At 41.3% G+C, this 25,890-nt stretch overlaps 1 pseudogene; it reads left to right on the forward strand.

The window, feature by feature from the left end:
• The first annotated feature begins 22,059 nt into the window (after positions 1-22,059).
• LOC138429717 (frizzled-3-like) lies at positions 22,060-25,465 on the forward strand (annotated as a pseudogene).
• The last annotated feature ends 425 nt before the right edge of the window (positions 25,466-25,890 follow it).

A 25,890-nucleotide genomic window follows, 5' to 3' on the forward strand; every position in this document is an offset into this window, starting at 1 on the left:
TGCTTTTTCCATGATCCAGTGGATGTTGGCAATTTGATCTCTGGTTCCTCTGCCTTTTCTAAAACCAGCTTGAACATTAGGGAGTTCACAGTTCACGTATTGCTGAAGCCTGGCTTGGAGAATTTTGAGCATTACTTTACTAGCATGTGAGATGAGTGCAGTTGTGCGGTAGTTTGAACATGCTTTGGCATTGCCTTTCTTTGGAATTGGAATGAAAACTGACCTTTTCCAGTTCTGTGGCCACTGCTGAGCTATCCAGAGTTGCTGGCATATTGAGTGCAGCACTTTCACAGCATCATCTTCCGGGATTTGAAACAGCTCAATTGGAATTCCATCACTTCCATTAGCTTTGTTCGTAGTGATGCTTTCTAAGGCCCACTTGACTTCACATTCCAAGATGTCTGGCTCTAGATTAGTGATCACATCATCATGACTATGTGGGTCGTGAAAATCTTTTTTGTACAGTTCTTCCGTGTATTCTTGCCACCTCTTCTTAATATCTTCTGCTTCTGTTAGTTCCATACTATTTCTGTCCTTTATCGAGCCCATCTTTGCATGAAATGTTCCCTTGGTATCTCTAATTTTCTTGAAGAGATCTCTAGTCTTTCCCTATCTGTTGTTTTCCTCTATTTCTTTGCATTGATCGCTAAGGAAGGCTTTCTTATCTCTTCTTGCTATTCTTTGGAACTCTGCATTCAGATGCTTATCTTTCCTATTCTCCTTTGCTTTTCGCCTCTCTTCTCTTCACCGCTATTTGTAAGGCCTTCCCAGACAGCTAGAGTTTTACATGAATGTACATATAGTATCTACTTTTTTACGTCTGCTTTCTTTCACCCAGAATTGTGATTTCGAGTTTAATGCATGCTTTATTTTGCTTTTCAAAAACACCATTACAGTTGACAATTGACTTTTCACTTGATAGTTGAGCACAGGGAATTGAGCAGGGTTCCTGGTGCCCATCAAATAGGCCTTCTGCAGCCCTATTAATTTGTAACTCTTTCCTAATCTTTTTAAGCTGTCATTTACTAGGTGCTGTCTCCTATCTCATATGTTCTTATTTGTATACGTTGTTGTTCAGTCGCTAAGTTGTGTCCGACTCTTTGCAACCCCATGGACGGCAGCATGCCAGGCTTCCCTGTCCTTCACCATCTCCCGGAATTTGCTGAAACTCATCTCCACTGAGTCTGTGATGCCATCCAGTCATCTCATCCTCTGTCATCTCCTCCTCCTCCTGCCCTCAGTCTTTCCCAGCATCAGGGTCTTTGCTAGTGTGTCGGCTCTTCACATCAGGTGGCCAAAGTATTGGAGCTTCAGCTTCAGCATCAGTCCTTGCAGTGAATATTCAGGGCTAATTCCCTCTAGGATTGACTGGACTGGCTTGATCTCCTTAATACACCTATATATATTAACACCATTTTATAGAGGAAAAGCTGAAATTCAGAGAGGTTACAGAGAACAAACTGGTTAATAAGCTCAAGGGCTCTGGATAAGAATGCCATGGTTTAACTCTTGGGACTGTTTTTGTAGCTATGTGATCTTCGGTGAGCTACTTAACTTTCTGTGTCTTCTTTTCTTCACATTTATTACAAAATGGTATGACTAATGATAGTTCCTGCCTTCGGGGATTGTTGAGAAGATTAAGTTAGGTGTGTGAGGCACTTACAGCACTGCCCAGCCGGTAGTGAGTGTCCACCAATGCCAGCTGAGACACGCACAAGATACTTACAGCTAGTGAGTGACAGAGCATACACTTAAAGCCTTCTACTCAGTGCAAGCAGCACAAAATGGTGCTTCAAGTCAGTTTTATAATTCATGATGGGGCTCACAAATGGAGGTTTTACTAACATGGTAACATATCAATATCAGATTAGTTGAGGACTAAGCAAGTTTGAGACTTCCTTAAGGCATACATATGCTTGTATGTATGATGTCTATACATACCTCATCAGCATGTGAATATGATGCATTTTTAAGCTTTGAATTTTTATTTCTTGGTGGCACTGGGTCTTTGTTGCTGTGCAGAGTCTTTCTCTAGTTGTGGTGTAAGAGCTTCTCGGTTGCAGTGGCTTCTCTTGTTTCAGGGCACAGGCTCGAAAGTGCGTAGGCTTCAGTAGTCGTGGAGCGTGGGCTTAATAGTTGCAACTTGCAGGCTCCAGAGCTCGGGCTCATTAGTTGTGGTCCTCTGGCTCAGTTGCCCTGTGGCATGTGGGATCTTCCCAGACCAGGGATTGAACTGGTGTCCCTTGCATTACAAGGTGGATTCTTAACCACTGGACCACCAGGGAATCCCTAAGCTTTAAAATCCCTAAGCTTCTCCTTAAGGGAGAAGACAATGGCAACCCACTCCAGTATTCTTGCCTGGAACACCCCATGGATGGAGGAGCCTGGTAGGCTGCAGGCCATGGGGTGACTAAGAGTCAGACACGACTGAGTGGCTTCACTTTCACTTTTCACTTTCATGCATTGGAGAAGGAAATGGCAACCCACTCCAGTGTTCTTGCCTGGAGAATCCCAGGGACAGGGGAGTCTGGTGGGCTGCCATCTATGGGGTCTCACAGGGTTGGACACAACTGAAGCAGCTTAGCAGCAGCAGCAGCAGCTCAGGAAAGTAAAGTAGTGTAGAAATTCTATATACTGTAGCTAGTTTCACCAGGGGCGGGGGCGGGAGCGGGGGCATGGTGCCTTGCTATCTAATGTAGCCATTAGCATCAAACCTGGGACCTTGGACTTCCCTAGTGGTCAAGTGGTTAAGAATCTTCCTGCCAGTACAGGGGACACCAGTTTGATCCCTGATCCAGGAAGATGCCACATGGTTCGGGACAGCTCAGCCCATGTACCGCAACTACTGAAGCCTCTATGCCCTAGAGTCTGTGTTCTGCAACAAGAGCAGCTGCTGCAATGAGAAGCCCACACACCGCAACTAGAGAGTAGCCCCCACTCACTGCGCTACAGAAAGGCTGCACTCAGCAGTGAAGACCCAGCACAGCCAGATAATTAAATAAGAATTAAAGGCACAGGTGATCTAAAAAAAAAAAAAGGACGGTTACCATAGGTATACTCTTTAGCCCTTTATCATATTTCACCGGTTTTTACATGTACCCATTTTTGTGTCTGGATATGCACATGTACATGCATTTTTATTGTCTTTGCATTTTTATCACATGTATAAGTTCATGTAGCCATCACTTTGGTTAAGATACTGTGGAAATTCCCTGGCAGTCCAGTGTTTAGGATTCTGTGCTTCCACTGCAGGGGGCATGAGTTCAGATCCCTGGTTGGGGAACTGAGATCCCACAAGACCCACAGCGTGGCAAAAAGAAAACGAAACACCCAAACGATTCAGAACTGTTTTTATCACCACATCTTTCTTGTGCTTCCTTTCTCCCTACCACCCTTTCCTATTCCCAGGCAACCACTAATTTGTTCTCTGTCCCTATAATTTTGTCGAGAATGTTATATAAATAGCTTCATGCAGTGTATAATCTTTTGAGACTGACTTTTTTCATTCAGCATAATACCCTGGAGACCCATGCAAGTTGCTTCATGTACCAGAAGTGACCGTTTTTAACTGCTGAGTAGTATGCCATGATAGAGATGTTCTGCAGTTGGTTTAATCACCCACTGAAGGATACTGAGTTGTTTCCGGCTTTTGCTATTACAAATAAAGCTGCTCTGAACATTCATGTACAGGTTTTTGTGCAGACATAAATTTTCCTTTCGTGTAAATAAATGCCCAGGAGTGTGATTGCTGGGTTACATGATAAGCATGTATTTGAATTTTTAAGACACTACTCAACTATTTTCTATAGAAATTCTACCATTTTACGTTCTACCGGCAGTGTACGAGAGACGTATGTTCTCAGCATTCTTACCACCATTTGGTATTTTCACTATTTTTTATTCAGCTTTTTTCAGATGATGGGATATCTTACATGATTTCAATTTGCATTTCCCTTATGACTAATAATATTGAATATCTTTTCATGTGCGATTCATACATCTTCTTTGATGAAAAGTCTGTTCATGTCTATTGTTCATTTTCAGTTGAATTGTTTTTTACTTTTGAGCTTTGGGAGTTCTTTATATATTCTAGATACAAATCCTTTGTTGGAAATGTAGTTTGTGAATAGTTTATTCTAGTCTATAGCTTGCTTGTTCATCCTTTTAACGAAGTCTAGGAGAATAGAAGTCTTAAATTTTAACAAAGTCCAGTTTGCCAAGTTTTTTTTCCTCTTAGGGACTGCGTTTTTGGTGTCATTTATAAGAATTCTTCAGTGGGACTGCAAATTCTCTGAAGTTTTATAGCTTTATGTCTCACATTGAAATCTATGATCAATTTTGAGTTAATTTGTATAAAGTGAGTTTCATTTCTTTGCCTGTGAATATCCACTAGCTTCAGCGCCATTTGTTGGAAAGGCTATCTATCCTTCCACCATTGAACTGCTTTTGCTTCTTCCTCAAAAATCAGTTATCTGTCCTTGTATAGGTTTATATTTGGGTTCTCTGTTCTTTCTTGTTGATCTTTGTGCCTGTTTCACCAACAATCCACAGTGTCTTGATTTTTGGAGCGCCGAAGAATTGGTGCCTTTGAACTGTGGTTTTGGAGAAGACTCTTGAGAGTCCCTTGGACTGCAAGGAGATCCAGCCAGTCCATTTTAAAGGAGATCAGTCCTGGGTGTTGTTTGGAAGGACTGATGCTAAAGCTGCAACTCGAATACTTTGGCCACTTCGTGTGAAGATTTGACTCATTGGAAAAGACTCTGATGCTGGGAGGGGTTGGGGGCAGGAGGAGAAGGGGATGCCAGAGGATGAGACGGCTGGATGGCACCACTGACTCGATGGACGTGAGTTTGAGGGAACTCCGGGAGTTGGTGATGGACAGGGAGGCCTGGCGTGCGGCAATTCATGGGGTCGCCAAGAGTCGGACACGACTGAGCGACTGAAGTGAGCTGAACTGAACTGATACAGTCAGTCTTAAAATTGGACAGTAAGATTTTCCCCAGTTATTTTTCAAAATTGGTTCATTTATTCTACTTTTTTTCCATATAAAATCTAGACTAAGCTTGTCTTTAACTACTAAAAGTGTTACTGAATTTTGACAGAAATGTCATTAAATCTAGAGGTCAGATGTTCAATCTCCAATCCATAAACAGTGCTGTTATGGATTGATTGAGTCCCCCTGAAAAGTGAAAGTGTTAGCCGCTTGGTCGTGTCTGACTCTCTGTGACCCCATGGACTGTAGCCCGTCAGGCTCCTCTGTCCATGGAATTCTCTCCAGGGAAGAATGCTGGCGTGGGTAACCATTCCCTTGCCCAGGGGATCTTCACGATCAGGGATTGCACCTGGGTCTCCTGCATTGCAGGCAGATCCTTTACTGTCTGAGCCATCAGGGGAGTCCCTTGAGCCCCCCAATAAGCCCTAACCTCCAGTACCTCAGAATGTGACCTTATTTGAAAATAGGGTCATTCTAAATGTCATTAGTTAAGATAGATTTATACTGAAGTAGTGAGGGACTCGTGTTCCAGGATGACAGGTGTCCTTGTAAAAGGTAATTCTGGACACAGGTGCACATAGAGGGAAGATACGTGTAGAAGCATGGAGAGAGTGCTGTGTGAAGGTCAGGTTTGTGCTGCCACAAGGCACGGAGCTACTAGACACTGAGAAAGATAGCTGGAACAAATCTTGCCCTATCACCTTTAGAGGGCGTATCCTCTGTAGCACCTTGATCTCAGACTTTTAGCTTCCAGAAATGTGACACAGTCAATTTCTGTTGGTTTAGCCACTCAGTTTGAGGGACTTCGTTACAACAGCCCTAGCAAACTAATAAAACATATATCTGTTCATTTATTTATATCTTCCTTAATGACATCAGCGTTTTATAGTTTTCAGCACAGAAGACATGTATGTTTTGTGAAGTATATACCCAGGTGTTCCTTTGTTAAAAAATAAATGTATTGTTTTAATTTTGTTTCTACATGTTCATGATATATAAAAACACAATTGTGTACAGAAATTAAAGTTTTAGGTATGTTTTTCTCGTATTCTGCAACCTTGTTGAACGTACTCATTCTAGGACTACTAAATTTTATTAGTTTTTTGTTGTTGTTATTAATTTAAAAATGTTTTTCTGAGATTCCTTGGGATGTTCTATGTAGACAGTAATGTCACATGCAAACAGGGACAGGTTTCTTTTTCCAGTCTCTACACTTTTTATTTCCTTTTCTTGTTTTGTGCTGATGGGACTTCTAGTACTCTGCTGAATATGAGTGGTGGGACTAGGCATTCTTCCCTTGTTTCCAACATTGAAGATAGAAATCCAGTGTTTCACCACAAAGTATGATGTTTACTATAGGGTGTTTTAATATATACTTTATCAGGTTGAAGACGGTACTTTCTATAGTTTGCTGAAAACTTTTAACATCATGAATGCTGTTTCTGCATCATTTGGTATGATCATGTGATTTTTCTCTTCGTTATGTTAGCCTGTTGATTTGGTGGATTACATTGATGTTAGAATATTGAACCAGCTTTGGATTTCTGGAACAAATCCTACTAAGTTGTGGTGGTGTGTAATACTTTTAATATATTTTTGGACTTGATTTCCTACTATTTTATGAAGGATTTTTGCATTTTTTAAGGGGGTGGTATTAGTCTATAGTTTTCATCTTTGGTATTATCTTTGTTGGGCTTTCTTGGTGACTCAGACAGTAAAGAATCTGGCTGCAATGCAGGAGACACAGGTTCCATCCCTGGGTCAGGAAGATCCCCTGGAGAAGGGAATGGCACCCCACTCCAGTATTCTTGTCTGGAGCTTTCCATGGACAGAGGAGACTGTCGGGCTACAGTCCACGAGATCGCAGAGAGTCAGATATGACTGAGTGATTAACACCCTTTCGTTCTGCTTTAATATTAAAGAGTTCTTCTGTGTATTCTTGCCACCTCTTCTTAATATCCTCTGCTTCTGTTCGGTCCATACCATTTCTGCCCTTTATTTATCCCATCTTTGCATGAAATGTTCCCTTGGTATCTCTAACTTTCTTGAAGAGATCTCTAGTCTTTCCCATTCTATTGTTTTCCTCTATTTCTTTGTATTGATCACTGAGGACGGCTTTCCTATCTCTCCTTGATATTCTTTGGAATAGCAAGATTGTTTGGCTCCAGAAAGACAGAAATGGTATGGTCCTAACAGCAGCAGAAGATATTAAGAAGAGGTGGTGAGGATACACAGAAGAACCATACAGAAAAGATCTTCATGACCCAGATAATCATGATGGTATGGTCACTCACATAGAGCCAGACATCCTGGAATGCAAAGTCAAGTGGGCCTTAGGAAGCATCACTACGAACAAAGCTAGGGGAGGTGATGGAGTCCCACTTGAGCTATTTCACATCCTAAAAGACGATGCTGTGAAAGTGCTGCACTCAATATGCCAGCAAATTTGGAAAACTCAGCAGTGGCCACAGAACTGGAAAAGGTCAGTTTTCATTCCAATCCCAAAGAAAGGCAATGCCAAAGAACGCTCAAACTACTGCACAGTTGCACTCATCTCACAGGCTAGTAAAGTAATGCTCAAAATTCTCCAAGCCAGGCTTCAACAGTATGTGAACCATGAACTTCCAGATGTTCAAGCTGGTTTTCGAAAAGGCAGAGGAACCAGTGATCAAATTGCCAGCATCCATTGGATCCTCAAAAAAGCAAGAGAGTTCCAGAAAAAAACATCTATTTCTGCTTTATTGACTATGCCAAAGCCTTTGACTATGTGAATCACAACTGAAAGAGATGGGATACCAGATCACCTGACCTGCCTCTTGAGAAATCCATATGCAGGTCAGGAAGCAACAGTTAGAACTGGACATGGAACAACAGACTGGTTCCAAATGGGAAAAGGAGTATGTCAAGGCTGTATATTGTCACCCTGGTTATTGAACTTCTATGCAGAGTACATCATGAGAAACGCTGGCTGGAGAAAGCACAAGCTGGAATCAAGATTGCCGGGAGAAATATTAATAACCTCCAATATGCAGATGACACCATCCTTATGGCAGAAATTGAAGAAGAATTAAAGAGCCTCCTGATGAAAGTGAAACAGGAGAGTGAAAAAGTTGGCTTGAGGCTCAACATTCAGAAAAGAAGATCATTTTCTTATTCAGATCATTTCAACATTCAGAAAATAAACTAAGAACATGGCATCTGGTCCCATCACTTCATGGAAAATAAATGGGGAAACAGTGACAGACTTTATTTTTGGGGGATCCCAAATCACTGCAGATGGTGACTGCAGCCATGAAATTAAAAGACACATACTCCTTGGAAGAAAAGTTATGACCAACATAGACAGCGTATTAAAAAGCAGAGACATTACTTGCCAACAAAGGTCCCTCTAGTCAAAGCTATGGTTTTTCCAGTAGTCATGTATGGATGTGAGAGTTGAGCTGGAAAGAAAACTGAGTGCCGAAGAATTGATGCTTTTGAACTGTGGTGTTGGAGAAGACTCTTAAGAATCCGTTGGACAGCAAGGAGATCCAACCAGTCCATCCTAAAGGAAATCAGTCCTGAATATTCACTGGAAGGACTGATGTTGAAGCTGAAACTCCAATACTTTGGCCAGCTGATGCAAAGAGCTGACTCATTTGAAAAGACTGATACTGGGGCAGATTAAAGGCAGGAGGAGAAGGGGACGACAGTGGATGAGGTGGTTGGATGGCATCAACAACTCAATGGACATGAGTTTGAGGAAACTCTGGGAGTTGCTGATGGACAGGGATACTGGCTTGCTGCAATCCACGGGGTCTCAAAGAGTTGGACACGACTGAGCAACTAAACTGAACTGGGTATTAAGTAATCCGGACTTCATAGAATTTGTTTGGATTAGTTCTCTGCTGTTTTCTGGAAGAGATTGTGTAGAATTGGTATTCTTTTAAAATTGTTAGATTTTACCAATGAAAACATCAGGCGTGAATATCTTTTTTCAGGAGATTTTAAACTACAAATCCAATTTGTTGAATAGTTATAGGACTGTTCAGATTATCAGTTTCATCTTGGGTGAGTTTTGGCAGTCTGACTTCTGAGGAATTGGTCTACTTCATCTGAATTGTCTGGTGTATATGCATAGAGTAGTTTGTAATATTACTTAGGTATTTTTAACATTTTTATTGGAAAGTGAAAGTTAGTGTTGGCTGTGCTGGGTTTTCATTGCTGCGTGCAGTCTTTGCCTAGTTGCAGAGTGTGGGGGCTACTGTTTGTTTTAGGCTTTTCATTGTGGTGGCTTCTCTTGTTGCAGCGCCTGGGCTATAGAGTGTGTGGGCTTCAGTAGTTGTGGCACACGGGCATGTCACTGTGAAGCATGAGGGAATTTCCTGGACCAGGGATCGAACCTGTGTCCCCTGCATGGCAGGCGGATTCTTAACCACTGGGCCGCTAGGGAAGTCCTTCCTTCTTACATTTTTAATGTTGGTACAGTCTCTAGTGATATCTTCTTTTTCATTCTTGATATTGGTTAATGCCGGGGTCCAGCCCTGGTGGATCCAGGGAATTTGAAGCGAGGACGGCGTTGGGGAGGAAAACTTAGGTATTTAGAGATATAAGATTAGATTAGAAAGAAATAGTCTAGTAGGAAAATTTAGGCCGAGAAAAGGAGGCTGAATAACTTGGCTTACGGGGAAAACCAATAAAACTCCAGACAAGGAACTTGCACCATCCACGTCAGGCCACCGGCATCCGTTTGAATATCGGAGAGTGCCCCGCCTTGGGCTCTCTCTCTGATGGATCTTAGAAGCCGGGACAAATAAGTAGATGTGGTGAGCCTCCCTGCTCCAGATGGGAATTCAGCCGGTAAGAGAAAAGAACGACATGGGGAAGCCCAGCATCGGTGGAAGACTCCAAAAACTATTTTTCAAAATCAGCTTATATACCCCAAGTTGTTCATAAAGTAATAGAGTTATGCAGGGGCAGCAGTCCTGACCCTCATTGAGACAAGGCTTTCTTTTTGCATACCCTCCCGAATACAAAAGGTCTCAGGTGGTTGACATTATCTTCTGGCCAAGAGGCTTGTTAACATTTTTATGGCTCTCTTCCTGGATAATTGTCTATCAACCAGAAAACTCCTTTTCCCTAGAAGTGTTTTTTCTTTACTCTGCATCACCCTCAAAGTACTAAATCAAGTTACCTTCCTGTAGAAGAAAGGTGCAGTGGGTTATAACAAAGAAAGTACTTAACTCAAGGATCTAATGTTACTAAGACCAGGTCTGCTGACTATTTTTCTATATACCAACTATATCTAAAAATAGAGGATATGAAAATTTGGCAGCAAGTATTGGCTCAACAAATGAAACCTTTAATCAGTCCTATTCTAATGATTTTGACTCCTCAGAAGCCCCTACATTCCTAGGATGCTTTAAGCTTCCTGTGCCTCCCGCAGTCAGGAGGCCTCAAACAATCACATGTGCAACTGTATGAGTCCTGCAGGCAGGCTAGAAAGCCGTCAGAGGGGTTTTTGGATTGAAACACTCGTATTATGCCCAGGAGATTTATTATCTAAAAGTTCTAATTTTTTCCAGAAAAAGGTGGTGGGGGGACAGTCCCCAGTTAATGACAGAAGAGTAGGTGGAAAGCACAACACAGTAAAGCAGGCAGATTCTGGTCTTGGCGAGTGGATGCTCAGGAATTTCCAGGGGGACTCCCTGAAGCCGATCATGTCCTTGCATTTTGTCAGGCTTCCTTCCGCATGACCTTGTCACAGGTGGGATTCCTCACGCTGGCTCCCGGCAGGTTAAGTTGTGTTTCTCTGTCGTTTTAAATCATTCGTACTGGAACCTCAATTGTACTAAAGTTTTCAAAGAATCAGCTCTTGGGTTGTGTGATTTTTTTTAAAAATTGATTTTCTGATTTCAGTGTCATGGACTTCTCTTCTTTATTATTTCCTTTCCTTTGCTTGTTTTGGCTCTATTTTGCTCTTTGTGGTTATTATGAATAACACTACTCTGTTATGAACATTCCTATGCACATTTTTGCTTCAGTTCAGGTCAGTCACTCAGCCGTGTCTGACTCTCTGCGACACTATGGACTATAGCATGCCAGGCCTCCCTGTCCATCACCAACTCCCAGAGCTTGCTCAAACTCCTGTCCATTGAGTCAGTGATACCATCCAACCATCTCATCATCTATTGTCCTCTTCTCCCCCCACCTTCAATCTTTCCCAGCATCAAGGTCTTTCCCAATGAGTCAGTTCTTCCCATCAGGTGGCAAAAGTATTGGAGTTTCAGTATCAGTCCTTCCAATGAATATTCAGGACTGATTTCCTTTATGATAGAGCGGTTTGATCTCCTTGCTGTCCAAGGGACTCTCAAGAGTCTTCTCCAACACCACAGTTCAAAATCATCAATTCTTTGGCACTCAGCTTTCTTTATAGTTCAACTCTCACATCCATACATGACTACTGGGAAAACCACAGCTTTGATTAGACGGACCTTTGTTGCAAATTAATGTCTCTGCTTTTTAATTTGCCACCTAGGATGGTCATAACTTTTCTTCCAAGGAGCAAGTGTCTTTTAATTTCACGGTTGCAGTCAGCATCTGCTTTGATTTTGGAAGCCCCCAAAATAGTCTGTCACTGTTTCCATTGTTTTCCTGTCTATTTGGCAGGAAGTGATGGGACTGGATGCCGTGATCTTAGTTTTTGAATGTTGAGTTTTAAGCCAACTTTTTCACTCTCTTCTTTTGATTTCATCCAGAGGCTCGTTGGTTCTTCTTTGCTTTCTGCCATAAGGGTCGTGTCATCTGCACATCTGAGGTTATTGATATTTCTCCCGGCAAATTTGATTCCGGCTTGTGTTTTGTGCAGTCTGACATTTTGCATGATGTACTCTGCATAGAAGTTAAATAAGCAGGGTTATTTTTGCTTAGACATGATTTAAAATTATTTGGGGTATATTCCCAGGAGTGGAATTGCTGGATCATGTGGCAATTTTGCGTTTAACTGCTTGAACAGTCACCAGACTGTTTTCCATAGTGGTTGCCTCATTTAACATTCCTATCAGCAAATTTATATTTGTACCTAGTCCAGCAATCTTACTCTCTTATGTAGTCAATAGTTCATTTATATATAATGCAATTGGTGATGTACTTGGGTTAATATCTGCTATCTTATTATTCAATTTCAGTTTTTCAAAGCTGTTTTTCTTTTTCTCTCCGCTGTCTTGACTTCTTTTGTAGTATTGTATTTCTCTCTGTGATTACCAAGTTCGTTGTGCATTGTTTTATTGCTTACCCCAGAAATTATGATATGTACTCTTGACTTACAGTATTCTAATAAAAATAATAACTTTGGTCACTCTCCCATTAGTGTTCCTCTGACCCCTGTCTTTATCATTTTATTATTACACATAATTATTTTGTATTTTATATGTCTTTGAAGGCATTATTTTTTGTTTTTACAGAGAATGTTCATTTCTGTTTTCCCACATATTTGCCTCTTTTGTGGCTTTTAATTCCTTTTGAATTTTCATCTTAGATTATTTTTATCTTTTAGTGTAGGTTTGGGCCAGTAATTTTTCTGTTTTTTCCCTGTCTGAAAATGTGTTTACTTTGCCTTCGCTTATTAAAGGGTATGTCTGCTGACCATAGTATTATGGTGAGCAGTTTTCTCTTAGCTCTTTAAATAAGTCATTCTGCTGTTTTCTAGCATTCCAAAGTCCAGCAGTAGTTATTCTGTTGAAGGTAAGGTATCTTTTTCCCCGGCCACTAGCTGCTTTTATGATATTTTTCTTTTTTTCCCCTACAATTTAAATGTGATGTGCTTAGGTGTATTTTTTGTATGTGTTCTTCTGGGGATTTGCATAACTTTTTGAATATGGGTTGTCTTTAATCAGTTTTGAGAAATTCTTGACCATCATCTTGTTATATATTGCCTCTGTTCATTCTTTCTTCCCTCTTTTGAGATTCCAGTTATGTATATCCTAAACCTTTTCATGTGTTTTACACATCTGTTATGCTTTTTTTCTGTATTTTTCAGTAGGTTTTGATCTGTGTGCTTCTGGTTTGGATATTTTCTATTGCCTTGTTGTCCATTTTGCCAGTTCTTTCTTCTGGTATATCTAATGAGCTCTTCATGTCATCATTTATGTCTTTCACTTACAGAATTTCCCTTTGGCCCTTCTTATGATAGATTCCATTTTCTGGAATCCTTCGTCTTTTATTTTCTCAAACATATTTGTCATGTACAGTCTTGGGACTGAGCTGAGTTGAGGCTGGGTTTCAGTTTTGATCGGTCTCTGCCTCCCTGTCCTTTGCCCCCACTGCTGAAGGGTGGTCACTCAGGGGAGGGGCTTCCAGCTGCAAGTGAATTATGCTCATTTCCCCTAGTTGGACTTGAGCCTCTAATTTATGTTTCCTCATACTGATAACACTGCCAAAATCTCCACTCTGCTCTTCAGAGACTTTGTGCTTAGCGTTTTAACCTCCTGCCCTGTGCATCTCCAGAATTTTCAAATATCTTGAAGGGCCCAAACCTAGGAACTTCCCTGTTCACCCATCTGTCACTTTTGTTTTGAATTTTGTCTGTAGTCTTTTTTTTTCTTCTAATTTTCATTTTATATTGGAGCATCATCTATTAACACTGTTGTATTAGTTTCAGGGGGGAAAGCAAGGTGATTCCGTTACAGATGGTCTTGCTCGACTCCCAGAGCCCTGCTGGTTTCTTGGTTCTCGAGCCTCAGCCTGGGCAGAACTTGCTTCTCAGTCTCTCACCTTCTACCCAGGCTCAGCAGATGCCTCCTTGGACAAGTGGCTGCACTTAGGCAGGCCACCTCTGCATGCTTCCCTGCTCTCTGATTCCTGGTCTGTCTAGTTCAGTAGTTCTCTAGTAGCCTTCAATAGACACTTTAAAACTTTTCCCATATTTTGAAATTGTTCTTGATGGGCACATTGATTTAATTTAAAGTTATTAATTTAAAATTATTTCTTCATGCTTGGAAGTGCTGGTTGCGTATAGTTCTATGTTACTATATATAAATATATGTTATATTTATTACATGTAGTGTATATAAAATATTATATGTAGTGTTATTTTATATATTAATATAATTGGTAAAGTGATTGTCACCTACAGTTATGTGTCAGTGATCACATCCCTTACACAGTTAACTTCTTTTCACACCAGTTTCTCTAAGTGACTCTTGGTTTTGTGACTTCGTTGTGTATACAAGTCTTCTGGAAAATGTTTTCTATCAATGTAGAAGTAAATTGATTGAGTCTTAGTGGAAAGGCCTTGTGGTGAAAATATGTTATTAGTTAAAAATCAGCAATGACTCTGAAACTGGTTACATAAACATGTGAAAACAATATTTGGTAGTCAAAAGCCCAGATGTACATTTTGGGATAATTGATCTATTCCTGTGGTTATGATGATAATTTTAGTATGGTTTTATGTTTGGGGCCACTATTTTTTCTGTGTCCTTAATATCAGTTTACAGTGTTAGCTCTGGTTACATCATGTGATTTCAGAGGTCAAAGAACTCTAGTGTATGTTTTTAAATTTTTCTTTCAATGTGAAAAGAACAGTTTTCCCAGCACCATTTATTGAAGAACCTGTCTTTGCCCCATTGTAAATTCTTGCCTCCTTTGTCAAAAATAAGGTACCGGTAGGTGCATGGGTTTATTTCTGGGCTTTCTATCTTGTTCCATCGCTCTATATTTCTGTTTTTGTGCCAGTACCATACTGTCTTGATGACTGTAGCTTTGTAGTATAATCTGAAGTCAGGAAGGTTGAATCCTACAACTCCATTCTTTCTCAAGACTGCTTTGGCTATTCGGGATCTTTTCTGTTTCCATTTTGTTCTTTCCCAATATTTGTTCTAGTTCTGTGAAACATGCCATTGGTAATTTGATAGGGATCGCGTTGAATCTGTAGATTGGGTTTGGTAGTATAGTCATTTTCACAATATTGATTCTTCCTACCCAGAAACATGGGATATGGCTCCATCTGTTTGTGTCATCTTTGATTTCTTTCATCATTGTCTTATACTTTTCTGTGTAGAGTTCTTTTGTGTCCTTAGGTAAGTTTATTCCTAGATATTTAATTTTTGTTGTTGCAATGGTGAATGGGATTGATTCCTTAATTTCTCTTTATGATTTTTCATTGTTAGTATATAGAAATGCAAGTGATTTCTGTGGATTGATTTTGTATCCTGCAACGTTGCTAAATTTACTGATTAGCTCTAGTCATTTTCTGATACTGTCTTCAGGGTTTTCTATGTACAGTATCATGTCATCTGCACACAGTGAAAGCTTGACTTCTTCTTTTCTGATCTGAATTCCTTTTGTTTCTTTTTCTTCTCTGATTACTGTAGCTAGGACATCCAGAACTCTGTTGAATAATAGTGGTGAATGTGGACACCCTTATCTTGTTCCTGATCGTAAGGGGAATGCTTTCAAATTTTCACCATTGAGAAGAACGTTCGCTGTAGGCTTATCATATATGCCCTTTGCTGTGTTGAGGAAGGTTCCTTCTGTGCCCATTTTTTGAAGAGTTTTAATCATAAATTGGTGCTACATTTTTTCAAAGGCTTTTTCTGCATCCATTGAGATGATATGATCTTATTTCCAATGTGTTAATCTGGTGTATCACATTGATTGATTTGCATATATTGAAGAATCCTTGCATTCCTGGTATACACCCAGCTTGATCATGGTGTATGAGCTTTTTGATGTGTTGCTGAATTCTGTTAGTTAAAATTTTCTTGAGGACTTTTGCATCTCTGTTCGTCAGTGATACTGGCCTGGAGTTTTTTTCTTTCTATTGTCTTTGTCTGGTTTTAGTATCAGGTTGATGGTGGCCTTGTAGTATGAGTTTGGAAGTGTTCGTTCCTCTGCGTTTTTTGAAAGAGTTTGAGAAGGATAGGTATTAGATGTTCTCAAAATGTTTCATAGAATGCTCCTTTGAAGCCATCTGGTCCTGGGCTTTTGTTTCTTGGGAGATTTTTGATCACAGCTTCAATTTCAGTGCTTGCAGTTGGGTTGTTCATAATTTCTATGTCTTCCTGGTTCCGTCTTGGAAGATAGAAGTTTTCTAAGAACCTGTCCATTGCTTCCAGGTCATCCATTTTATGACCATAGTTGTTCACGATAGTCTCATAATCCTTTGTATTTCTGCATTGTCTGAGGTAACGTCTCATTTACATTTCTGATTTTGTTGATTTGATTCTTCTCTCTCTCTCTCTCGATGAATCTGGCTAAAGGTTTGTCAGTTCTGTTTATCTTCTCGAAGGACCAGCTTTCAGTTTTATTCATCTTTATTATTGTTTCTTTCATTTCTTGTTCATTTATTCCTGCTTGGGTCTTTATGATTTCCTTCCTTCTACTAATTTCGGGGCTTTTCTTTTGTCTGCAGTTGTTTTGGGTGTAAAGTTAGGCTGTCTAGTCTGTATTTTTCTTGTTTCTTGAGGTAGGATTGTTTTGTCGTGAACTTCCCTCTTAGAGATGCTTTTGCAGCATCCTATATGTTTTGAGTTGTCATGTTTTCATTGTCGTTTGTTTCTAGGAATTTTTTATTTCCCTTTTATCTTCTTCAGTAACCTGTTGGTAATTTAGAAACATGTTGCTTATCTCTGTGTGTTTGTGTTTCTTACAGTTTTTTTCTTGTAATTGATATTTGGTCTCATAGCATTGTGGTCGGAGGAGATGCTTGATACGATTTCAATTTTCTTAAATTTACTGAGGTGGGATTTGTGACCTAAGATGTGGTCTAGCCTGGAGAATGTTCCATGTGCCCTTGGGAAGAAGGTGTATTCTTCTGCATTTGGATGGAATGTCCTGAAGATATCAATGAAATCCATCTCATGTAATGTGTCATTTAAGACTTGTGTTTCCTTATTAGTTTTCTGCTTTGATGATCTATCTATTGGTGTGCGTGTGGCATTAGAGTCTTACTACTATTGTGTTACTGTCAGTTTCTCCTTTGGTGTCTGTCAGTGTTTGTCTTAGGTATCGAGGTGCTCCTATGTTGGGTGCACGGATATTTATAATTGTTATGTCTTCCTTTTGGACTGATCCCTTGATCATTCTGTAGTGTCCTTCCTTATCTCTTGTGCTTTTCTTTATTTTAAGGTCTACTTTGTCTGATATGAGGATTGCTACTCCAGCTTTCTTTTCCTTCCCGTTTGCATGCAATATATTTTTCCATCCTCTCCCTTTCAGTCTATATGTGTCGTTAGGTCTAAAGTGGTTTTCTTGTAGACAGCATATATATGAGTCTTGGTTTTGCATCCATTCAGCCAGTCTGTGTCTTTAGGTTGGAGCATTTGATCCATTTACATTTAAAGTAATTATTGCTCTATATGTAGCTCTTGCCATTTTCTTAATTGTTTGGGGTTGATTTTTTAGATCTTTTTTTCTTCTGTTCTATTTCTTGTCTGTATCAGTCCTTTTAACAGTTGTTGTAAAGCTGGTTTGGTGGTACTGAATTCTCTTAACTTTTGCTTGTCTGAAAAGCTTTTTATTTCTCCATCAATTTTGAATGAGGTCCTTGCTAGGTACAGTAATCTTGGTTATAGATTTTTCCCTTTCAGTACTTGAGATATATCCTGCCATTCCCTTCTGGCCTGCAGAGTTTTTGCTGAAAGATAGCTGTCAAGTGTATGGGGTTTCCCTTGTATGTTACTTGTGGCTTCTCCCTTGCTGCTTTGAATATTCTTTCTTTGTGTTTAGTCTTTGTGACTTTGATTAGTGTGTGTCTTAGCATGTTTCTCCTTGCGTTGATCCTGTATGGGACTCAGTGAGCCTCTTGGACTTGATTGACTGTTTCCTTTTCCACGTTTGGGAAGTTTTGAACTATAATCTCTCAAAATTTTTCTCATACCCATTCTTTTTTTCTCATTCTTCTGGGGCCCCTCTAATTTGAATGTTGGTGCCTTAGCTGTTGTCCCAGAGGTCTCCGAGACGATCCTCAGTTTTTTTCTTTCTTTTAATTCTTCTAGGTCTTTGTTAATTGATTCTTGCATTTTCTCCATTTTGTTTTCAAGGTTTTTGATTCTCTTTACTATCCTTATTCTGAATTGTTTTTCAGGTAGTTTGTCTATTTCCTCTTCACTTATTTGGAATTCTTGTGTTTCTGGTTTGCTCCTTCATCTGTGTAGTATTTCTCTGCCTTTTCATAATTTTTTCTGAACTTGTTGTGTTTGAAGTCTCCTTTTCCCAGGCTTCAAGCGAAGTTGAATTCTTTCCTTGAAGAAGGTTGAATTCTTTCTTTTGGTTTCTGCCCACCTAAGGCTGGTCCAGTGGTTGTGTAAGCTTTGTGTAGAGTGAGATTTGTGTGCTGAGTTTCTGTTTGTTTGTGTTTCCTCTCCTGGGTAAGGCTGAGTGAGGTGATAATCCTATCTGCTGATGATTGAGTTTGTACGTGTGTTTTGTGTGTTGTTTAGCTGAGGCGTCCTGCACAGGGTGCTGCTGGTGGTTGGGCGATGCTGGATCTTGTGTTCAAGTGGTTTCCTGTGTGTGAGTTCTCACTATTTGATACTCCCTACGGCTATTCTCTGGTAGTCTAGGGTCTCGGAGTCAGTGCTCCTACTCCAGAGGTTCAGGACTTGATCTCTGGTCAGAAACAAAGATTCCACAAGTGGTTTGTTATGGCATTAAGTGAGATTAAAACAAATATCCAACTTTGAGAAAACAAAGATGAACCCCAGACAATTGGCAGTTACAAAGTCAGGCAAATAATAGCGAAAATCATGGAATATACACATATACGTACACACCCATGAGCAAAGTCAGAACAGTCCAACAAAAATAAAGTGCAGTCGATTGATCCGGCAAACAAAGGAAATAAAAAATTAAACTTACCAGGTGAGAACAAAACTAACTCAAGCACAGACTGGAAACAAAACTAAAGCAGTGTGCCAAATGGGGAACAGAGCAATGAAAAGAAAGCTAACAAACATGTTGAGAGGAAAGGAAGGAAAGAAAAGAAAGAATGGATATGCAGGTTTAAATAGAGACAGATGAAGATTTATATACACTAAATATTAGCTGCAAGGGGGAAAAAACAGGAGGAAAGGCAAAGAAAGGGATAAATATACAAAAATACAATAGGTTTAAAAAAATTAAAATTATCAAGAGGAGAAAAGAAAAAACTGGAAGAAGAAAGAAAAAAGGAAAACTCCACAGAACTGCAACAGCCCAATGTAGAGGCAGAGGCTTATAACAATGTTAAAAAGTGTGACTGCATATACACACATACACACACACACACAGGCCAAATCCAAAAAGCCCAACAAAAATAAAGTACAATAGATTGACCCAGTGAACAAAAGAACCCCAAAATTATATCTACCAGAACAAAACTAGGCAAAGCACAAACTGGAAAAGAAAACGAGAGCGCAGTGCCGACTGGGGAATAAAGCACTAAAACTAAAAGTGACAACTCTGCTGAGAGGAAAGGACAGAAAGAAACAAAAGGACGTGCAAAGGTAGATAAAGGGAGATAAAGAAGATTTATATATGTTAAAGATTAACTGCAAGGGGAAAAGAACCATAGGAAAAGCAAACTAAGGAATAAATATAGAAAAAATAAAAGTAGGTTTAAAAAATTAAAGAGAAAAGAAAAAGGAAAACTCCCCGAACTGCAGAAGCCCAACGTAGAGGCCGAGGTTTATAGCAATAAAAAATGTGACTAGAAAAAATAAAGCTCAAAAGCTCAATTGGATTTCATAGTGCCAGTAAAATCAACAGCTACAACAGAGGGGGGAGGGGGAGAGAAAATAGAAAAAAATAAATCTAAAAGAATCTACAGAACAAGTCAAAAAATAAGAATAATAAATATTTTTCTCGAGTCATTGCTGTCAGCGTCCTTTCCCTGACTGGAGGTCACAGCCCACTTTACCTCCCTCGGATGCCCTCCAGCCCTGTGCTGATCTCTGGACCTGCTGCGGGGGCAGCTCAGAGTCTAATCTGGTCCTACTCCTGTGTGTTCTTGCCTCCGGTGGCCACAGCTATCAGAACTAGTAGTGTTCTTTTGTGGGAGCTCTCAGTGACCTTTTATCTATTCCATAGAGATAGAGTCTTCCTAGTTGATCGTGCGGATTTAATCTGCAGCTTGTACAGCTGGTGGTGAGGTTTTAGGTCTTCTTCCTTAGCCACACTGCCCCTGGGTTTCAATTGTGGTTTCATTTCCACCTATCCATGTGGGTCATCCACTGGGGTTTGCTCCTGCGGCTGCCCTGGAGGACGTGGGTTTGCCCCTGTGAGGGCCAAGTGTGGAGGTGGTGCAGCTGCTTGGTCCGCAGGGGTTCTGGCAGCACCAGATACTCAGGGGAGTTGGCTGAGAGGGCAGCAGGAAATACAGTGCTCTAGAAGGGTATGGCAACCAGTCTTGGGCGGTACACTCCAGTGTTGTTGCCTGGAGAACCCCCTCCTCCCTGACAGAGTTGCCTGGCAGGCCACAGATAAGAGAGCGGCAAAAAGCTGCACATGACTGAAGTGGGCATAGACGCAAGACTTTTTTTGCCTGTGGCAGCTCTGCCCCAGTGAGAGTTGAGCATGAAGGTGGCACAGCTGCTTGGCTTTCGGGGACACTGGCAGCAAGTGTGCAAGGACACGGCCTGCCTCCGCTGCAGGAGTTACGTCCCTATCAGAGTCTTTTTTCAAGCCTCTTGTAGCTGGTGATCAAAAGGCGTGTCTGTAGCTCCACCTGTTCAGGCACTTAGAGGGCTGGCTACCTTGCCTGGGGTCCTTCTCTGTTGTTGGGTGTGTCAGGCACATAGAGGGGCCCTCCTGGCTGGGATCCTAGTCTGTAGGTTGGCACCCCTGGCACTTAAAGTGGCACCTGAGAGGGGTCCTGCTCTGTAGTGCCATGTGTCAGGCGTTTGATGGGCCAGCCTCTCTCTATTGTTCAGCTGCCGATGCTGGCGTGTGGGGAGAGAGAGGCTATGGTGATGGCTCCGTCCCCTACCCATGACTCAGCAGTATCGCCTTGCTTCCGTGGCTGCCTGGCTTTCCTCCCTCATATCCCCTAAGTCCGTCTCTTCTCCCTCACATGCCCTCAGTCCATCTCTCCACAGTCCACAGCAGCCCTCGCCCTGGAACGGCCCCACAATCCCTAAACTCCAGCTCCCGGCTGCTGCGCCTTCCAGGGGACCAGTGTCCCTGTCCGGGGTGTGTATGGCTGCGGCAAGGACTGTCTGATTCTCATTCCATTTAGGCTGCCACAGATCGGCTGTTTCACTCTCAGCCTTAAGTGTTTCTCCTCTGACTCAGCCAGTTGGCCCATGCACGGATTGGACCCCTGCCTCAGTTCCCCCACCCGCCGAGGGCAGGTCCAGTCCTTCTGACACTCCTCTTTTCCCCTAGTTCCTGCGTCATACCGAGCTTTGCGTGGTTCTCTATCTTCTTTTCCGCTGATCAGGTCCTCTTGCCCCCTGTTAGCTGGTGTTCTGCCTGCACTTCTGTCTCTGAAGGTGTATTCCTGATGTATCCTTGGAAAGAGATGTACCCCACGTCCACCGACTCCTCTGCCCTCTTGTTCTAGGGAAGATTTTTACCTCTTATTTTTAAGAAAGTTCTATTTGAGTCTAGGGTAAATTGAGGACTATCTTGTAATTAAACATTAAAAAAAAACTTTTAGCTACTATTCTACTGGAGCTTTTTATTTATGTATGCTTACTTTATATATACTTATTTATAGTTTGAAATCTTCCTGTAAACTGTGTGTCCTAAATAAATAGCATTAATTACACTATTTATTCATGGCTATGCCTGTTTTAATAAAGAGTGATATTTTTGAAGCCAAAACAAAATTAAGTATACATTCTTTGTTTTTTTTGCCAACTGTGGAATATCTCATTGTATGACCCACAAGCAAGATATTTGCATGATTTGTTCAACATATGGTAATGTTCTCCAAGGACATAAGCATAAATAAGCCACAACTGCTAAATGTGGAAATCCAAATCATTTGGTTCCCAAGGAGTAAATGATTCTTGTCCTGTGTTTTTAGGTTCCCAGATTGTGGTGAGCCGTCTCCTCGGCTGGTGGCCCTGAAATTAGCTGGCGATCCTACTGATCCTGCTGATCCTACTGATTCTCCCACAGTGGAGAGGGACTGTGGCTTTTGGTGTCCCCGAGAGTGGAAAATCGATCCTGATCTTGGCTGTTCCTTTTTGCACGTGCGTGATTGTTCACCTCCTTGTCGAAAGATGTACTTTAGGAGAGGAGAGCTTTCATTTGCTCGGTATTTCATAGGATTGATTTCAGGCATTTGCCTCTCTGCCACGTTGTTTACTTTTTTTCACTTTTTTGATTGATGGGATAAGATTCCGGTATCCTGAAAGACCCATTATAATGTATGCTGCCTGCTACATGATGGTGTCATTAATTTTCTTTATTGGGTTTTTGCTTGAGGACCGAGTCGCCTGCTGTGCATCCAGCCCTGCACAGTATAAGGCTTCCACAGTGATCCAAGGATCTCAGAACAAAGCTGGTATCATGCTTTCCATGATACTCTATTTTTTTCACTATGGCTGGCAGCGTTGGTGGGTGATTCTTACCATCACATGGTTCTTGGCAGCTGTGCCAAAGTGGGGTAGTGAAGCTATCAAGAAGAAAGCCTTGCTGTTTCCTGCCGAAGCGTGGGGCAACCCTGGAACGCTGACCGTCATCCTTTCAGCGATGAATAAAATTGAAGGTGACGGTATCAGTGGCGTGTGTTTTGTTGGCCTCTACGATGTTGATGCCTTGAGGTATTTTGTTCTTGCACCCCTCTGCCTGTGTGTGGTAGTTGGGGTTTCACTCCTTTTAGCTGGCATTATATCCCTAAACAGAGTGCGAGTTGAGATTCCATTTGAAAAGGAGAACCAGTATAAACTGGTGGAGTTTATGATCTGGATTGGTGTTTTCAGCACTCTGTATCTCATACCACTCATAGTTGTACTTGGATGCTACTTTTTGAGCAAGCTTACCGCAGCATCTGGGAAACAACGTGGATACAAGAACTCTGCAGAGACTATCACATTCCATGTCCATATCAGGTAAGGGAAACCTTGTTCTAAATTTCAAAACATTTAACAGTGAAAAGAGCTAATCTTAGATTCTTTTTTTAACTCTTCATGTAAAACCTGAACATTAAATTTTTGAAGTGAAGTTAATGAACAAATTTATTGTAGTAAGAATGTCATGCACACGTTTCTATTAACAGCTTCCTTCTAAAAGATCACTTTTGTGAGTCCAAGCCATGGGCTTTTAAGCACTTTACTTCTGTTACCACAAAATAGCTGCTTGTTGATTACTTAGAAGTCTGCAGGTTTGAGGGGAAGATGTTGATTAAAAGACGGTGTCTGTGGAAATTTCAGTGATACTTAGAATGGGAGTTTTAACAGTTTTGAAAAAACATTCGAATGCACTTGTACAAACAGTTTCATCTCTTAGTTGGTCTGTTTTTCTTGTTTGCATACTGAATATTTTGTGATTTACCTTTTAATTTAAAGAGATCAGATAATCATAGAATTTTAGATCTAGAGAGGACCTTCAGTTCAATTCAGTTCAGTTCAGTCGCTCAGTCGTGTCCAACTGTTTGTGACCCCATGAATCACAACACACCAGGCCTCCCTGTTCATCACCATCTCCTGGAGTTCACTCAGACTCACGTCCATCGAGTCCGTGATGCCATCCAGCCATCTCATCCTCGGTCGTCCCCTTCTCCTCCTGCCCCCAATCCCTCCCAGCATCAGAGTCTTTTCCAATGAGTCAACTCTTCTCATGAGGTGGTCAAAGTACTGGAGTTTCAGCTTTAGCATCATTCCTTCCAAAAAAAATCCCAGGGTTGATCTCCTTCAGAATGGACTGGTTGGATCTCCTTGCAGTCCAAGGGACTCTCAAGAGTCTTCTCCAACACCACAGTTCAAACGCATCAATTCTTCAGCGCTCAGCCTTCTTCACAGTCCAACTCTCATATCCATACAGGACCACAGGACAAACCATAGCCTTGACTAGACAGACCTTAGTCAGCAAAGTAATGTCTCTGCTTTTGAATATGCTATCTAGGTTGGTCATAATTTTCTTCCAGGGAGTAAACGTGTTTTAATTTCATGGCTGTTAGAAATGGTGTATTCAAGTTCCCTGTGTAATTTAGAGTTCTTAAACATCTATCTTATTTGAGGCTTAGAAATGTTAAGTGACTTGCTCACTTTATTAACGTACTTATGCATTATAGATAACTTCTGTTTACTTGTCTCTTTCCTCTGGTAGACAGTGAAGTCTTTAAATGCAAGAACGTCTTTTTCATATTTTTTCGAAGCATGTTCTATATGTTAGCAGATGATGGCACTGAGGATGGAATGTGTAGATTGAGAAGAAAAGACATTTTTAAGAAAAGTTCCAGTTTCACTGGAAACAAGGAGTGTGTGATTAGCACATAGTCAATTCTGTAAATACTTGATGACTGAAAATGCCATTTCCTTTTTTATTTTGTGGTATCAATAATTCTACACAAAATTACATTTTCATTATTATATCATTATTCTTTATATTATATATAACATAATATTATAATATTATAAATATTTGCTACTGGCTTTTAAAACACAAACCTATATTTGAGAGACCAGAAAAAAATGAATAATTGACATTTTATTACATTTCTTGATAGATGCTTCCTAAGAACTCTTAATGTGAGTTTTCAGGCCTAAAGCTAAGTAATTAAATTTTGCCTCTAATGAGAGAGAAAGAGGTGATTGAATTACATCATGTGCTTCTTCATGTAAGGTTTCTAGGATTCTAAATATATATTATCTTAGGACTAATACTCAGTGCTCAGCCCGTTTGAGAGGAGTGTTGGGTACGTTTTCTGACATCCGAATTGACTCATCAGGCCTGCGCTCGAATTTTTGTCTCCCGAGCCCAAGGAACCTTCCAGAGCTGTGTTAGCCAGCCCCCTATGCTTGACTTTTTCCCTGCCTTTTCTTCGCAGAGTGGGCTTTGTTCAGATGCCCCGAGGGAAGGAGCGGCCCTCTCAGACTCTAGCTCCCTCACTGGACTTCCCTTTTGTTTGAAATCTTGGATTGTGGCTGCCTAAGGACCTCTTTTAAACTGTATTTTGCTTTTCTAGCTCTTGGTAGGTGGACCTACCAGCTGCTTGTGTCTGTCACTGGAAGTGGGGACACCCTGGGGGCCTTCTGTCATCTGAAGCCACATGTAACAGGCCCAGTAATTGTATTGATCAAGGTTATTTGATACCGGGGAAAACAAGAACCAGGGGTCCTTGCTTGGTACCCACGGTTGTGTTTCTGATCAGAACCCCCAGCTTGCCCGGGCTGGTTCAGTGCCACATGAATTTGGGAAGGAGGTGGAGCAAGCGGCACATGCGGCCTGGAGACAGAGGGGCCGGTCTGCCCTCTTCCCTTGCCCCTGCCGGCCCAGGGCAGGCCTTGCGATGCCAGGCTGCTGGTGGTGGAGGAGAAGGCTGTGGAGGGAGGAGTGACGTGACCTGTGTTCTGGGACATGGTCACATGTGGGTTTTCTTTTTCAGTTTGAAAGAATGACTGCTTTTAGTCTTCCCTCCAGTTTCACTTTAAAGTTGAAACTGAAGATTTTATTCTTAAAGTTGGGCACAGTGACTTTATGGTCTTTTTGAAAGCAACAGTTGAGGTTTAAAAAACACATCTCAGAGAACTCCACTAGATAAAGCCAAAAACAGAACGTGTTCAGGGTGAACTGCGGGCGGGACCCCAAAGTGCACTCTGTCTCTCCCAGAGTGTGTAATCGCTGAGATGGGTGGCTATAGGACCCCAAGCACCCTGGGGACTTGAGGTTCTCAAGTGACAGAGGAGGTCCGGGCTGAGCCAGGAGCAGTGGGGCCTGTGCCCTGGCGAGTGGAGAGCCTCGAGGGTGGGAGTGGGGCCAGGAGAGGG

This window comes from Ovis canadensis, chromosome 24, assembly GCF_042477335.2.
Source record: "Ovis canadensis isolate MfBH-ARS-UI-01 breed Bighorn chromosome 24, ARS-UI_OviCan_v2, whole genome shotgun sequence".
Lineage (NCBI taxonomy): Eukaryota > Metazoa > Chordata > Mammalia > Artiodactyla > Bovidae > Ovis > Ovis canadensis.